This window comes from Silene latifolia, chromosome 11, assembly GCF_048544455.1.
Source record: "Silene latifolia isolate original U9 population chromosome 11, ASM4854445v1, whole genome shotgun sequence".
Lineage (NCBI taxonomy): Eukaryota > Viridiplantae > Streptophyta > Magnoliopsida > Caryophyllales > Caryophyllaceae > Silene > Silene latifolia.
Window position 1 is genome coordinate 88,477,750 of NC_133536.1, and position 17,834 is coordinate 88,495,583.

Sequence of the window (17,834 nt, forward strand, 5' to 3'; positions counted from 1 at the left end):
AGTCCATGGTGAGGACATGAGCGAAAAATTCCTTTGAACCGCTCCCAAGCTTCATACAATGATTCTTCATACCTTTGCTTAAAACCCGTAATTTGAGCTCTTAGCATGTTAGTCTTTTCCGGTGGGTAGAATTTTTTGTAGAAAGCTAGAGCCAACTTCTTCCAAGAATCAATTCCGAGAGTAGCCTTATCAAGGCGCTTCAACCATTGTTTCGCGGTGCCAATTAGAGAAAAAGGAAATAAGACCCATCGAATTTGGTCTTGAGTTACACCGGTTTGAGAAATCGCATCACAATAGTCACAAAAGGTCTCCATATGAGAATGAGGGTATTTACTAGGCATCCCCCCAAATTGGCTCCTTTCGACTAATTGGATAAATGCGGATTTAGCAATGAAATTTCCGGTCAAATGTTGTGGTGTGGGAGTACCATTGGGTAGGTTCTCCTCGGTGGGTACGGAATGTGATGAAAACTTAGGCATTGTGGGTTGATTTTGTGTTGTATTTTGTGTTGGGTTCTCCTCACCTTCTCTTGCAAAAGGGTTGATGAACTCAATAGTTGGTTGAATATCTACAACCTTACTAATACCTCTCAAATTTCTCCTAGCAAGTCTTCTATTGGTTGTCAAAGTTCTTTCAATTTCACGATCAAAAGGTAACAAATCACCTTGTGACCTTCTAGACATGCAAAATATCAAACAACTCGAAAACAATTAGAACAAACCTTGAGGAGTTTTACTTCCCCAAGGCAAAGAAAGACACAACTAATAACAATATAAGAAAATCTAAATCAAGTTAACACCGTCCCCGGCAACGGCGCCATTTTTGGTCGGACTAAATCTTTTCGGTAACTTGTCGTTAGGAGCACCTAGACCAAAACACAATTTATAACTTCACAAACAACTCTACAATTAGTAAAGAGGCAAGTAAAGGTCGGATCCTAAGGGACGGGAATTGAGATGAGATTTCTATTGCAACTAGTGGTGTCTTATGGGTGTCACAATTTGGGTTGATGTAGAAGGTCACTAAACTAAATAGCAATGAAAATAAACAAGCAAGATGAATTAAAAGGGTTGTAAACAATTGATAAAAAGCACTAGGGTGTCATGGGGTCATAGGGGAATCATGGGAATTGATCATGCAAACATGTTCTCAAATTATAAGCAAGCAATTATTGTTGTGATGGATTGGGTTGGGTTATATCTTACAATCCTAGGAAAGTTTGGGTCCCGGAGCCGAATCGATTAGATTGTACAACACCTACAAGTCGACTTAGTCTTTCCTACTCAACAACATGCATGGTCTAATGAGACTCGAGTTGGTTTATGTCTTACAAGTCTCATTGAAAAGATAGGTGATGGGTAAAAAATGTAAGGATTCATAGGCTCGCATTTCATCAAACATAACATGTGCATGAGTTGAGATCAAAACAAGCAAGCAAATAAACCATGAAAGCATATTAATTTAAGCATGAATCATTCCCCATGTTGGTTTCCCCTAATTACCCATTAACCCTAGCTAGGTGACTACTCACTCATTATCATGTTGAACATGCTAGCAAGGTTGTCAATCATACTAACAAAGTGAAACATGATGAATAAATAAAAGTAATTAGCAATAATTAAAAAGGGATCATCAGAATTATACCTACTAATGATTCCAATAATAAAGCAAGAATAAAAGAAGTACTTGATGCTTGATTGAGAGGTTGTCAATCTCCCAATAATAACCCAAATAATCTTCAATTACCCAAAATAAAGGATAAACAAAAGAGAGATTAAGGAAATAAAACTTGTATTAGAACTTGATTAATTGTTGATTACAAAACTAAAGAGAGATTTGATTGATATTAACTACACTAAGAATTGATAAGAAGAACATGCTCTTTTAATTAGACTAATGGGGTATTTATAGTGGAAATTAGGTGGATGCATTAGGGTTAACTAAGGGCTTAAATGACGATTAAGTCCCTACTTAAGGAAACGCCGGTATTTTCTGAAGGAAGGGCATCTTTCTTTCAAGCATGAAGAACGAATTTGCGCTGCCTTGGAATTCGTGCGTCTTAGGCTCGGGACGGCCGGATTCAGGTGTCTCTGCCCGGGCGTCTTTGGGAGAAGACGGGCGTCTTCTGGTGACTGCTGCCCGGGCGTCTTTGGGAGAAGACGCACGGATTGTAAGGTGGAGGACGGGCGTCTTCTTGGCAATCCGCACGGATTGTCATGCAGCGTGCTTTCTTCTTCTTTTCTTCCCTTTTCTTCATAAAATCCTTGGGGATTTCCTCGGGGATGCAAGGATCTTTCCTCATCATTGCCCAACTACTATAATATGTACAAAGGCCTTCTAATCTTGTCTCTTCTTGATGCTTGGTCATTGACTTCAATCAATTTAGTCTCATTTTACCATGAAAATGCAAGGTTTGCACTCCTTTCCTACCAAGGACACAAAACCTCAAAGAATATGCAAAACAAAGAACTAAAGACAATGACCCAAATATGCACTAAAAAGCATGGGAACAAGGCTAATTCGGGGACTAAATATGCGCTAATTATGGTCACATCAACAACCGTGGCTCAAACCCTTGCATTAAGGAGTGGATCACAAAGCGTAAGAGGGTACTTACGACCTCCAAGTTATCGTAAGGTACTAATCTTGTTTCCACACAAACACAAAGTATTTTTTGCAGAAAAATGGGTACACCTAAACTTGTCAAACGGAATGTTTTGGATCGGGTCAGACTTTGACATGTCTAAGTAGACCTGGCCAAACGGGTCACGGGTCGGGTTCAGGTCGGGTCAGTTCGGGTCTCACATATTATCGGGTATTTCGGGTCGGGTCGTTTCAGGTGTTTTTCGGGTATGTTGGTCGAGTCATTTTCGAGTCAAAGCGGGTTGAGTTATTTCGGATTCGGGTCAATTTCGGGTCAACGATTAAGACGGAAAAAAGTACGTTTAGTATTATTACCTATTTTTAGTTCAGTTTTGATAATTGATTCTTTATTTTTAACATTAACAATATTAAGTGTGCTTTTAAATTAGCCATTTTAAGTATTTTTTCAATTAGAGTTGTGTTTTGTCGGATCATTTTCGGGTCGGGTGGTTTCCGATCGGGTCATTTCGGGCCGGGTCAGTTCCGGGTCAACAAAGTTTGGGTCATGTTCGGGTCGGGTCGGGTCAATTCGGGTTTCGAGTCAAAGTCGAGGGTTGCAATTCGGGTTAATTTTAGGGGCTCGGATCAGCCTTTTCGAGACGGGTCAATCGATCAGGTTGATTTTGCTAGGTCTATGTCGAAGTATGCCTTATAAAACGAAAAATTTGATGGATAGAATTATGAAATCCCTAAATTTTTTCACAGTTTTTTTAATGCAATTAGCATTAATGAAAACTTTAGCAATCTGTCGTGTATGATTTTATCCCAATTTTATTCTATTATAATTAAAAGATTATATTTTAGAGTTTAATGAAAAAAATAATTGATGAAAAGTATATATCTCAATGAAAAAACTATACTTTAATGTAAAAAATCTTTTATTTCTATTGTTAAGTTAGCGTACTTTTGAAAGAAATGTTTTAAGAATTTTTATTCCCTGTGAGTATAAGAGGTAGCAATAGATTTAGTTGGGTTCGCTCAAGTCCGGTTGGGTCATATCGAGTTGGGTATGCCTACCCCTACGGGTCGAGATGGGTTCGAGTCGGGTCGTTATCGGGTGGGTCATTTCGGGTCAAATGATGTATTGGACTATTATCAGGTCCGGTTACTTTATTGCATTGATTCATTTACCATTAAATTTAGTTTTTAACCATTATTTGGCTTATTTACTTCATTATTAAGTCCAACGTATTAATCTAAACACAAAATCACTTTCATTTTGATCAATATTAAGCTTAATAATTGTCGGGTCATCAATTTAATCGAGTCAGTTTCGGGTTAGGTCTATATCGAATCTGGTCTGGTTCGGATCATTGATCATTGTGTTGGGTTACAAGTCGTGATCAGTTCGGGTCGAGTCTATTTTGGGTTGCAATATTCTCGGGTTATAGCGGGTCGGGTTTACTCAGGTTGGGTTAGACTTACCCACTCTATAAGGGCATTAGCAATGTGTAATACCACATAGTTTATAAGACCTATACTCTATCGAGCAAACCGAGTACTCGACCGAGTACAGCTTACTCGACCAAGTGAGGTACCGAGTGAGACCTATAACTTTGTGAAACCTTCTGATGTTGAGTCACTCGACCGAGTGGCGGTTCACTCGACCGAGTGAACCGAGCACTCGGCCAAGTGAACCGGTGTAATACCTAAGATATTTGAGTTGTTGGGTACTCTATCGAGTAGGGCTTACTCTGTCGAGTAAGTCTTGGTTGCGTTCTGGACAGTATTCTGCTCCGTAGTTACTCGATCGAGTAGGGGAAACTCGATCGAGTAGCAGGTACTCGATCGAGTATGTCGGGTTTTACAGGTTTTCGGCCGGGTTTAATAGTAATGCTTGAAGAGTTATATACCCTCGCCGGGTACAGGGGGATGCAATGCTTGTGAAACGGATATTAAATATTATGTTGTATCATGTTTTGTTTTAGTTGGGTTGTAATAATGGCCATAAGGCCGTGAGTGGTTCTAGTTTGTTTGTTTGACGGCGTATTAGTTGCCATCAGAGTCTATTAGCATTTGTGTAATGAAATAGGAAAGTTTAGAACCGAGTTGAGAATGAAAACATTCTGCCCCAGGTGACATTCGACCGAGTGCACCATGCACTCGATCGAGTTATCGTCCACTCGACCAAGTGGCCTCCTACACTCGACCGAGTGGATTGCTTTGACCATTGTTTTGTTGATATTTAACCAAGTATTGAGCATGTACCCTTACTTCGCAGTTTATATTAGTTGACTTGTGTTTGGATGAGCATGTTGACCTTATATGGGTGATATTTGTGATTTTTTTACGTTTGATTATATGGTGTGGCATTTTGCAAGCAAGTGGAAATTGTTAATTCGACATGAATAGATTGATGACCAAAAATGATGTGATAATCTTGTTTGATGTATGTTAATCGATGTGGTTTTACTTGGTTGTGTAAAAGTAAGGGGAAATATGCAAATTATGTGTTGAATAGTGATCATTTGCATGATTGTGTATTGTGGCCTTCCATATGAGCGGAAGTATTGATGATGGATAGGAACGAATATGGAAATACATGTGTTATCATGTGGTGGATTTGACGCGATACATGTGTGGCGTGGTGTGTGGAAATGGAACTATTGTTCATGGTTGAGTCACATTACGAGTAATTTTGACATTGTTTAATTGTTGCATGGAGTCCGCATATTCGTGATTGATGTGCATACATATTAATGTATGAGATTTGACGTGATATGGATACGTAATAATAATCGAGTTATACCCACGATAGATACATATACATATAGCCAACATGAAATGGGAGTTATTTATGGGATTAGAGTTTCGAACCATGGGTTAGGCCTTGCGCTTAGACGTTTGGGAGGATTCTAGAGTGGGATCATGACAATGGCATAAAACGATATGAGATTTGATAATGGAATTGCAATAGGTAAGAGAGAGTGTCGAACATGGAACATAAGCATTTATGGAATTTAGTAATGATTGTGTGAGAGCAGAGTGTGAGGTTTGATAATTGAACTTCGGGACGAAGTTCTCTTTTAGGGGGAATGAATGTAACAATTCGGAAATTAAGGAAAGAGAAAGTACGGAATGTAAGGAAGTAATGAGAGTTGAACAAAGAACTTGGGATGAGAGTGATAATTAGAAAGAGCGTATACGGTTGATAGACACGAGAGATGCGAGAGAGTGCATAAGAATCAGTGAAGAGACTTGAAGAAAGGAAAGAGTGGGGCGAACTTCGGGGACGAAGTTCATTTTAAGGGGGGGAGATTGTAATACCCGGATATTTTGGGACCCACAAAGGACCTCGAGACACGTGAGGGGACCCATGTGTACTCGGAAGTAAAGTATGACCGTACACTAGACCAAGTGCAGTTGGGACTATACCAAGGGCATTTGGCAGCAGACCAAGTGCAGCTGGCACTAGACCAAGTGCACCGGCACTCGACCAAGTAAAGGTGGCACTCGACCAAGTGGAGATGGCACTCGACCGAGTGCCACTAGCACTCGACCAGGTGGCACTTCACTTGACCGAGTGCCCTCTGGACAGCAATCCAGAGCTCCTGATTGTGTGTCACTCGACCGAGTGGATGGTTCACTCGATCGAGTGGTGAGCCTCACTCGACCGAGTGAACCGAGCACTCGACCGAGTGCCATGTTGCTATCACTAGAAACGCGTGTAAGCCTTATCTCTTTAACCCTTTCTTTTTAGATTTTCTCCCCACTTTTCACTCCTACCTTATCCTCAAACTCCCTCAAACACCCACAACTCTCTAGAAATTTCTCATGAACACTAACTAGAAGACCAAGCCTAGATTTGGAAGGATTATTCACCAAGCTTGATTCCTTCTCTTTCCCTTCCACTAGTAAGTTGATACTCATCATTTCCCTTTCTTTTATGTTGATCCTAACCCTAGAATTTGGGGGATTTTCATGGGTAATATTAATTAGTATTTTAATTAGTATTAGGAGTAATTAATGGGTAGTAATGAAGGGTTAATTACTAGTATTAGTTGTTGTAGGATGCTTTGTGATAGTTGTTATGAAATTATGTAGGATGAGACGGTTTTATGATATAGATGCTTGGTGGTTTCGGATTTCTTATGAAAAATGCTAAAAGGTAGGTTAATCCTACTCGGTTTCAATAATGTGGTTGATACCCGTCGTTGTGAGTACCAAAAATAAGATTTATAATTTCCTATTAAGACTAACCTAGGCTAGTGGTAACAGGGTCGAACCACAAGGAGGCAGATGTAAATTCTAGTTGATTTATATTCAGTCTAAGGTAACAATTGTGGGGGTTGAGTTGAGATGGTCTATAGCTAAGAACAAATAAAGATAATAAACTAAAAAGATGGTTTAAACAGATAAAGAAGGGGTACTAGGATGATCGGTTTATTAAAGCTTCGGCAGCAGCATACTAAACAGGTCTAAATCGAACACAAGTGAGGCGGGGAACAAGAGGTCCTCTCGGTCCACTCTTAACAAATAGCATCTTTCGATCTCGCTATAGGTCCCTAATATCACTAATACTGACTCTCGTCCTGAAAAGTGACTAACGGTCTAAACTATACCTATCTTTCGATCTCAACACAGTTTAGTCGATTTAATTGGTGGTCAAATAACTTGCCCTATCTTTCGATCTAATGGGTCGGTTATAAAATAAGCATCTAACAGGTCGCATGCATTCGATTTGTTAAATACAAGATTAAAATCAATTAAAACGAAGGGTAACCTCACGAGGTCAGTCGATCGACCAATAATGCCAGTCGATCGACTGACATGCGAATCAGGCCGTGTTCAATACTTTGCCGCCTACGCTAAAACTTGCCTACATCCTAGCACAATCTATTTAGCTACTCATGCTAAGGGTAAAAACAATAACTTTAATGATGAAATTAACTAACGGATTCATGCTTGAAACGACAAGGAGGACAATTAACATAAACAATAAATTGGCTGCGGGAATTATCTAGCAATTCTATACTAATGACGGAATAAGTAATAATCTGGAAATTAGAACAGAAGGAATACCGAATTTCGCAGAAGGAATGTAACGGAGTGATTGAAAGCACAACGGAAATCCAATGCAAATTAATATCCCAAACCCTAATTCGTAAACTAAAACTCAATCTAAATTTCTGATAATAAAGCTTGATCCTGAACTAGGTATTCTCAGTTACGTTATATAGAAAGTATACGTAACAATTATTCCAAAACCTAAACTTAATGGGCTTCAAGTTCCTCGGTCTTTTAATTCACGTCTGGAATAGCAGGTTGGTCGATCGACTGAAGTGAGGGGTCGATCGACTGGGCTTCAGCAAACAGTAGCTTCTGGAACCCGAGGATTGGTCGATCGACCAAAGGTGGTGGTCGATCGACTTCTTGAGCTGCTACTTGACTTCTATAAACTCGTGGACTTGTCTTTCGGGCTTTGAATTGCGCACCAAGCTCGTTCCTTAAGCAAATACTTCTCGTCACATGTAATGCAAGATACTCGGGGACGGATTTAGCTTGATTTCCGCTGGATTCTTCACATTTCTGCAATAATGTACAAAATACGGAAGTAGACGGAAATAGGGAGAAATGCAGCATAAACTACATGAATGAGCTCTGAAATGCGTGTAAAATGGGATGTAAAACATCATATAAAAGACACGCATCAAACTTCCCCAAACCGAACCCTTGCTTGTCCCCAAGCAAGAACTAGACTCGATCTAAATCTAATGGAACGAGTTCAATCTCAGAGCGAAATACAAACTGTTAAACCTAAACCAATTTAACGCACAACCAACAATCAACTAGCAAATGAATCATGCAAACGAGTTATGAAGCCGTCAACAACCACTGAACCGTCAACTGTAGAGACTTATCAAATTGGACTCTCACGGGTCGCTCAAATCACGCAATAAGTACGGGTGAATATTTGTAAGATAGAAAAAATTAATTTGTAGTGACTCTCACCTAACTACGACCTATGAAGACATGCCAGGAATAAAATATGAAAATGATCTCTATGACCGTACATATGCATTACAACCAAACAGATGACCAATGACACATGCCGAGGTATATATGGGATATGTGAGGTATGGGTAAGAAGAGGCTAAGCATTTTATGGTAAAGTGGAGGTACAGGTGATCAAGCTAGTACCAAAACGGAACCAAATGGCAACATCCAACTTCTTGCTCATAATCAAACGAAATGGTGCTATAGCAAGCACAAAACTCACAATCTCCAAAATACTAAATCAATAAACTCCCCATAAAATATAAATGAAACATGGGAGCAAAAATCGCCAAAAGATAAGGATTAAATTATGCGAATTGATTTTTCTTTTTTTCTTTCTTTCGAACTCCAGTCGACCGACCATAAATGGCAGTCGATCGACTGCTTTGAACAGTACATAACTCTTTTTTTCTTTTTCGAATCTTTTTTTTCATCTCTTTTCTTTTCCTTTATTTCATCTTCCCAATAACGTCTCAACAGAGCATATGCCACCAAAAATGAGTAACAACCCTAAGAACACAGACTACTAGCTTGACAAAGGACAGGCTAAATGTAGGATGTAGTAAATGGGACAAAAAAGGATATTTTTGGCAGTGTGGAGCTTATGGGCATAATAAGAAAAGGGAAACCTCTACCACATGTGTCAACAAACCACATACCGAATGCATATAGGTATTAAGCAGATTAAGGTCATATTTATGCAAATTAAGGAAACATGTCTCATAAGGAGTACTACTCACATTCCTAGATGAACTGGTCATGAATGTCACCAGTTATAGGCTCTAAACTCAGAAATATGATGTAGCTTGCCAATTTTCTAAGTCAAGTCTCAAGTCCAGCGAGTAATTCAACGAAAACTCGTAGGTATGCATAAACGATTCTACTAATAACATGATAATCTAGCAAGGCTCAGGCAAAACAGGTGCAAATGCAAAATCATCATGGAAATACTACCGTTCCGACTCGACCTATATGCTAAAATAAACGTGCATTTTTTTGAAATTTTTCAAAGTTTTTCAATTTTTTGGAATTTTGTATAAATAAGAGAAATGAAATAAAACAATGCAAAACAAAATTAAACGTGAATGCAAGCAAATGATATGCGACGCAAAACCCTTCCCCAAACCAAATCGCACAATGTCCCCATTGTGCAAAATCATATAATAACGAAAAGAGAAATGGGAATTTGCGAGAAAAGAAATAAAATATAATGACATGAAGTAAAGAAATCAGGAACTCACAAGACTTTAAGCGCAGCAAGGGAAACCTCCCCAAACCAGCGTGAGCTAGGAGGTTTGAGTGGCAGTGATGCTACTAATAAGTACCTGAAAGACAGAAGATACCACGCATAAGACTGAGAAAACAATTTTGAAGCGGTAAGATTGTGCACAAATGAGAAAATGGAAGAAATAAGGAAAGGGACGGAAAGTAAAGTGGAGTAGAAAACTCCCTTAAGTCCGCATATCGACCAAACACAGCAGGGGAGAGGTCGTGAATAAGTACAGTAGCAGCAGCGGTCGATCAACCACTTAACCCAGTCGATCGACCAGGTAAACATGAACAGTGTCGCCTGGAACCTGCAGATCAGTCGATCGACCACTGGAACCAGTCGATCGACTAAAAACACTGCTGCAACCTCATATTTCTTTGTAATTGCTCAATGATTTGAGCTAACAAGCTCTAAATTCCTGCAAGTGCACAATAATACGCGCCCAAAATTGCGCAAAACCCAGAATAAAGTCTAAAGTACTTAAGAATCCTAAACAAGCGAAATAAAATGCGAAGTTTTTGCGCACACAACAAGCAATAAAAATTGTTTTGACAAAGCAAATAAATTGAAGTTTATAACGAAACTCGATCAACTAATAGTTGATCAAGAAGGACCATGGTATGGCCCACTTTGTCGGCTTCTGGCTACCAGAGGTAGCCTCAATGGTGCTTATCTGAGCGGCTGCACCCTTCTTAGCTTCCACATCCGTATGGCTCAACGGATCAATAGTCTCATTATCTCCCCAATCAATGACCTCTGCCGGCTCATCCAAGTCCAAATCAGACTCTCGGCTTTGATCGCTCGTCATCAACTATCTCATCAATTCCATAGCTCGTGCAACCAAGACCTCCTCTTTGAATGATAGGCTTTGTCGCGACTAGAGTGACTGCACTCATCCTTCCCCAAACCCCCCCGCAATATCTAAAACAACAGATTCTTCCTCCTTTCGCTCCCAACTGGGGCGGAGGGGTTAGCGAGAGTAGTAATAGAGACAGGCAATTCGGGAAGCACAAAGTACGATTCCTTTTCGTAAACCGTATTACAAGTAACAGGCCACATGGGGTCCTTCTTTTTTAGCGAGTTGGGCAAAAATGATAGAATGTTTCCCAACTTTGAAGGTCAAAGTTCCGAGTCTACGTCAATAATCGCACCGGCGGTGTGCGAAACGGCCTACCTAGGATGATCGGTATATGGGCATCCTCGGGCATGTCAAGGACAACAAAGTCAATAGGGAAGAAAAACTTCCCTATTTGGACGGGTATGTCCTCTAGGACTCCTATAGGCTCGACCGCAGATCGGTCACCATCCGAATCTGTCATGTCTGTGATAGCAAACCGGGTCAACTTAAGCTTCCTAGCTAGACTCAAGGGCATGACGCTTATACTAGCCCCTAAATCACACAATGCCTTCTCAATTGAGAAGGTACCTATGTTGCAAGGGAAGAAAAACCGCCGGATCCTCTAACTTAAGGGGTGCGGTGTGAGACAGATAAGAGCAAGACTCCTTAGTAAGTGCGTCGGTGTGCCTTTGTTTCAAGTGACCGCTTCTTGGACAAAAGTTGTTTCATAAATTTAGTATAAGCGGGCACTTGGTTAACTAACTCGAGAAAAGGAACCCGTACATTCGGACTACGGATAACTTTTTCAAATTTTTGAAAGATACCTGTTCCTTGGTCGGCACTAGCCTCTCCGGGTAAGGGGCTGTAAGAAGTACCTTAGTCCTCTCCTCTAAATCGCGTGTGCCGGTATCCGAGGACTTAGGCTGAAAGTCCACCACCTTTTCCTTGTTGAAGCTTGACCCTTCCTCAGACCATCTCAAATGAGAACCATTAACCGTCATTGGATCGAACTTCGGAGCCAGTACTGACCCATCAGCATTCGGGTCTTGTCCTAATGTGTTCGGGACTGTCGAACCCCGAAACAAGTGGTCTCGCAGATTATTTGGCATTAAAGGACGAAATTCCTCGCTATTAGCAGTAATCTCGGTCGATCGACTACTATCCCCAGTCGATCGACCGCTATGTACAGTTCCAGAAGCTCCTGTAACCCGTGCTTCAGTTGATCGACTAGGTATATCAGTCGATCGACTGATATACCTGGTAGACGGTTGTTTCTTTGATTTATTCGTTGAATCTTTCTTTTGACTTGTTTCCGGCTCATCTTTTTCAACAGCGTCCTCGACCATGGCAGGACCATCAAGGGTGGACCCGCTCCTCAAAGTGATGGCATTTAAGGTCTCCTTTTGGTCAGTTTGGGTTGGCAAGTGTCCGGGAGCTCGAGTGTTGCTTTTGCTAGCCAATTGAGCAATTTGGCTCTCTAGTAGTTTCATCCCGGCCTCTCTTGCTTGGGACTCCTTTAGCAACAAGTTCTTAAGCTCGGAGAATTCAGAATTCTGCGATTGTTGCTGCTGCGGCACATAGGGAGGTTTCTGATATTGTTGTTGCTTTTGATGAGGGGGCACATAGGGTTGCTGCTGCGGCGGAGCTTGAGTTGGGTTCAGGACATTCTTGGCTCCTCCAACTCAAGTTTGGATGGGTATTCGGCTCATAGTAGGTGTTGGTCTGCCTATAGTGTTGAAAGGCAGCACAAGACTCAAAGGGACTAGGGCAGTTTTTCGAGAAATGTCCCTCGGCTCCACACCTTTCACAGACGAAAGGACCATCTGACACAGCATTTACTTGGTACATCCCACCTTTAGAAGCTCCACCTAGTTCATACTTGTCAAATCTCGCAGTGAGAGCCTCAAGCGCAGCAACAGAGGAAGATTCAGCAGCTCTCCTCTGGTTCCCTCTGGAATTTCCATACTCAGCCTTGTGGGTGGCTAGATCATCAATGATCTTCCACCCCTTGGTTGCTCCCAAATTTTCAGCGAATCGTCCATTGGCTGCAGCATCCAAAATGGCTCTCTGATCGTCGTACAACCCATTGTAGAAATGATTGCACAAGCTCCACTTTTCGAACCCATGGTGCGGTATGGTTCGCACCAACTTCTTAAAACAGACCCATGCTTCGTGGAAGTTCTCATCCGGCCCTTGTTTAAAGCCCGTGATTTGAGCTTTAATAGCAATCGTCCGTGAAGCATAAAAAGTACTTCTTGTAGAATGCCAATGCCAATGAATTCCAATCGGTGATCCCCTGAACGGTTCGGTCCAAATCTCTATACCACTCCCTTGCAGCATCACGAAGGGAGAAGATGAACATGGTCTCCTTGATCTGGTCTTGGGTCACGCCGGCTGGTGGGGGTATGGAACAACAGTAGTCAATAAAGGTCTCCATATGCTTAGCTGCATCTTCATTTGCAGCTCCCGAATCGGTTCTTCTCAACCATGCTAATGTATGAAGGCTTTGGTTCGAACTTCCTGGCATCTCCTGGTAATTCGAACCCCTTATATAAGTTTTCAGCTGTCGGCTCAGAATGACTAGCTATACTTGCTTCCTCGGCCTGGACTGGAATCTCTGGAGAAGTAACTGTCTCAGCTGAAGAAGTGGAAACGGGTGAAGACTGTGGGTCTTCCTCGAACAGATCGTTCTCGTAATAGCTTGACAGAGTACTCAGCTTTCCTCTGTCGGTAGTACCCTTTGTGTTCGTCTCAACTCGCGCAAAGATTTCTCTATCTCAGGGTCAAATGGCACTAGTTCACCACCCTGTGACCTGCGCATAAGAGGAAACTACAAAAAGAATATAAGAAAAGTTTAAGGAACAGAAGTCCCTTAAACTAAGAAAGACTAAAATTAAAACAACTAAAATTAGGACTATTGACTCCCCGGCAACGGCGCCAAAATTTGATACCCGTCGTTGTGAGTACCAAAAATAAGATTTATAATTTCCTATTAAGACTAACCTAGGCTAGTGGTAACATGGTCGAACCACAAGGAGGCAGATGTAAATTCTAGTTGATTTATATTCAGTCTAAGGTAACAATTGTGGGGGTTGAGTTGAGATGGTCTATAGCTAAGAACAAATAAAGATAATAAACTAAAAATACGGTTTAAACAGATAAAAAAGGGGTACTAGGATGATCGGTTTATTAAAGCTTCGGTAGCAGCATACTAAACAGGTCTAAATCGAACACAAGTGAGGCGGGGAATAAGAGGTCCTCTCGGTCCACTCTTAACAAATAGCATCTTTCGATCTCGCTATAGGTCCCTAATATCATTAATACTGACTCTCGTCCTGAAAAGTGACTAACGGTCTAAACTATAGCTATCTTTCGATCTCAGCACAGTTTAGTCGATTTAATTGGTGGTCAAATAACTTGCCCTATCTTTCGATCTAATGGGTCGGTTATAAAATAAGCATCTAACAAGTCGCATGCATTCGATTTGTTAAATACAAGATTAAAATCAATTAAAACAAAGGGTAACCTCACGAGGTCAGTCGATCGACCAATAATGCCAGTCGATCGACTGACATGCGAATCAGGCCATGTTCAATACTTTGCCGCCTACGCTAAAACTTGCCTACATCCTAGCACAATCTATTTAGCTACTCATGCTAAGGGTAAAAACAATAACTTTAATGATGAAATTAACTAACGGATTCATGCTTGAAACGACAAGGAGGACAATTAACATAAACAATAAATTGGCTGCGGGAATTATCTAGCAATTCTATACTAATGACGGAATAAGTAATAATCTGGAAATTAGAACAGAAGGAATACCGAATTTCGCAGAAGGAATGTAACGGAGTGATTGAAAGCACAACGGAAATCCAATGCAAATTAATATCCCAAACCCTAATTCGTAAACTAAAACTCAATCTAAATTTCTGATAATAAAGCTTGATCCTGAACTAGGTATTCTCAGTTACGTTATATAGAAAGTATACGTAACAATTATTCCAAAACCTAAACTTAATGGGCTTCAAGTTCCTCGGTCTTTTAATTCACGTCTGGAATAGCAGGTTGTTCGATCGACTGAAGTGAGGGGTCGATCGACTGGGCTTCAGCAAACAGTAGCTTCTGGAACCCAAGGATTGGTCGATCGACCGAAGGTGGTGGTCGATCGACTTCTTGAGCTGCTACTTGACTTCTATAAACTCGTGGACTTGTCTTTCGGGCTTTGAATTGCGCACCAAGCTCATTCCTTAAGCAAATACTTCTCGTCACATGTAATGCAAGATACTCGGGGACAGATTTAGCTTGATTTCCATTGGATTCTTCACATTTCTGCAATAATGTACAAAATACGGAAGTAGACGGAAATAGGGAGAAATGCAGCATAAACTACATGAATGAGCTCTGAAATGCGTGTAAAATGGGATGTAAAACATCATATAAAAGACACGCATCAGTGGTCATAGCATATGTTGTGGTTAATGTTGTGATTAGTGTCACATAATTAGAGTAATTGCATTAGAACATGTTTAGTGGTTGGCTCGGCTAAAACTTCATCGTCAAAAGCTACCAACCAAAACAATATTTATAACTTTACAAATTACTCTTAGTAAAGAGGCAAGTAAAGGTCGGATCCCAAGGGACGGGTATTGATGTAGGATTTTCAATTGCAAATGGTTGTGTCTAAAGGTGCCACAATTTGGGTTGAGATAGGAGATCAACTAAACTAATCAACAATATAAAAGTAAGGTAATAAAAACAAGCAAGATAATTAAAATGGGATGTAAACAATAGATTAAAAGCACTAGCGTGTCATGTGTTCATAGGGGATTCATGGGAGTTGATCATACAAACATGTTCTCTACTAGATGTGAGCACTTATTGTTGTGATGGGATCGAGTTGGTGTATAAGCTTACAATCCCTAAGAAGGTTACGGTCCCGGAGCCGAATCGATTAGATTGTACAACACCTACATGTCAACTTAGTCCTTCCTATTCCACTATATGCATGGTCTAATGAGACTCGAGTTGGTGTATAGGCTTACAAGTCTCATTGAAAAGATAGGTGATGGGTAAAAAATGCAAGGATTCATAGGCTTGCATTGCATCAAACATAACATGTGCATAAGTTGAAATCACAACAAGCAAGCAAATTAATTATGAAAACAAATTAGATTAAGCATGAATCAATCCCCATGTTGGTTTCCCCTAATTCTCCATTAACCCTAGTTAAGGAAACTACTCACTCATTATCAAGTTTAACATGCTAACAAGGTTGTCAATCATACTAGCAAAGCAAAACGCGATGAATAAATGAAAATGATTAACAATAATTAAACAAGGTTAAGAGAGAATTATACTTATGAAGATGATTCCAAATAATAAAGCAAAGAATAATAGAAGTACTTGATAATTGATACGAGGTTGTCAATCCTCCAAATAAACCCAAATAAACTTCTAATTACCCAAAATAAATGAAGAACAATAGAAAAATTAAGGAAAGATTAATATTGAGATTTGTATTAAGACTTGATTAAGAATGGATTACAACTTAATTAAGAGAGTATTAAGGAATCATAAGACTTGATTAGGAATTCGTGCTAATATAGGTAGTACAAAGGGGTATTTATACTAAAGATTAAGTACAAGGATTAGGGTTACTAAGGGCTTAAATGACTATTAAGTCCTTAAGAAAAGTTGAGGAAATGCTCCTCTTGAAGGAAAGGAGCATATCCGTCTGTTAGAAATCTAGATCTCTTTATATACAAACATACTCATATATGTTTTAATTTAATTTGTCATAAAATTGATAAGTGATCTTATGCATGCAAACATTAATTAAAGAGATGGAAAAATCTATTTCTCACCATGTGATTTTCGGATTTTTGGGCACTAGTAAGGTCACCTACCTTACTTAGTTCTTGAGCTTTCCTTATGGATGAACAAGATTCAAGTATAGAATCCCTCCCAAAAGCATATACCCAAGGAATACTCATAATAACTAATCTTATTTAGATCTAGTAATAATATTAGTTTTGCTATAAAATGATACAAAATAAATTGTATTTTTGGCTCTTGAATCACTCGGTCAAGAGGGAGTATTTGTGAGATTTTATTTCTCTAGAAAAATCACATATTGTTGAGATTATTCATTTTCTTACTCTAGAAAATTATGATGGTCAAAAGAATGAATAATAATATGAAAGAGAAAAGCTCTTCTCTCTTTCTTGTGGGATGGCCGAAAAAGAGCATTGGGTAGTATGCCCAATGCCTTTTGTTTTTGCTCTTCTCAAAAGCTTAGGCTTGCAAGGCTAGTAGGTAGTCTTTAATCATTATGTTTTCCACTAATATGAAAACACAATATTAACCCAACACTCCCTCTAATTTCGGCACTTTCATAATAAAATGGATGGTCCATTTTATTTTGTCATTTGTCAATTTTGTCACATGTAACATGTTACATGACATGTCACAATGTAATGTATTTTTAACATATTAAAAATCAACATACTCATAAAATATGTCATTTACAAAATTGACTAGTAATTCATAATTACTCGTGCCAAAATGTTTCCAAATTATAAATTACAACATTCTGTATTTATAATGTTTTATTCATTCCGTTCCAATTGTTTCTGTAAACAATGATTTCATCTAAGTAATAAAACAATTCGATTACTTAGACCGTGTCTCATTTAATCATATTTCCAATAAGATACGTAAATTATACTCACAAAATCATCCGTCAATTTTAAGCAATTTAATTAACTCGTATCGGTATACGATTAATTAAATAATCAATTAAGAGTATTTCCCTATAGGTATGACCTAAGGGGATCAACTGATCACCACCGTCGCACGACAGTAATGTCAAACTCTAGTCAGCCAATCATTACCGATATGTGTGGACCAGTTGACTGTAAAATATTACATCCCACATGTATTCTTAAAATGAGATTTAATAGTGATATTTAAATCATGTGATCGCACTATTGTTGAGGACACATTTCCCAACAATCTCCCACTTGTCCTCGACAAGTGTGCGTCACCAATTCTCTTGTCCTATTACTATCTCCCACTCAATGC

The 17,834-nt window shown here is 39.6% G+C and overlaps 1 non-coding gene across 1 annotated transcript; it reads left to right on the forward strand.

The window, feature by feature from the left end:
• On the forward strand, window positions 1-107 carry LOC141616313 (small nucleolar RNA R71). Its single transcript, XR_012530669.1, has one exon. It is a non-coding gene; the product is annotated as a small nucleolar RNA R71 (small nucleolar RNA).
• Window positions 108-17,834: the final 17,727 nt, after the last annotated feature.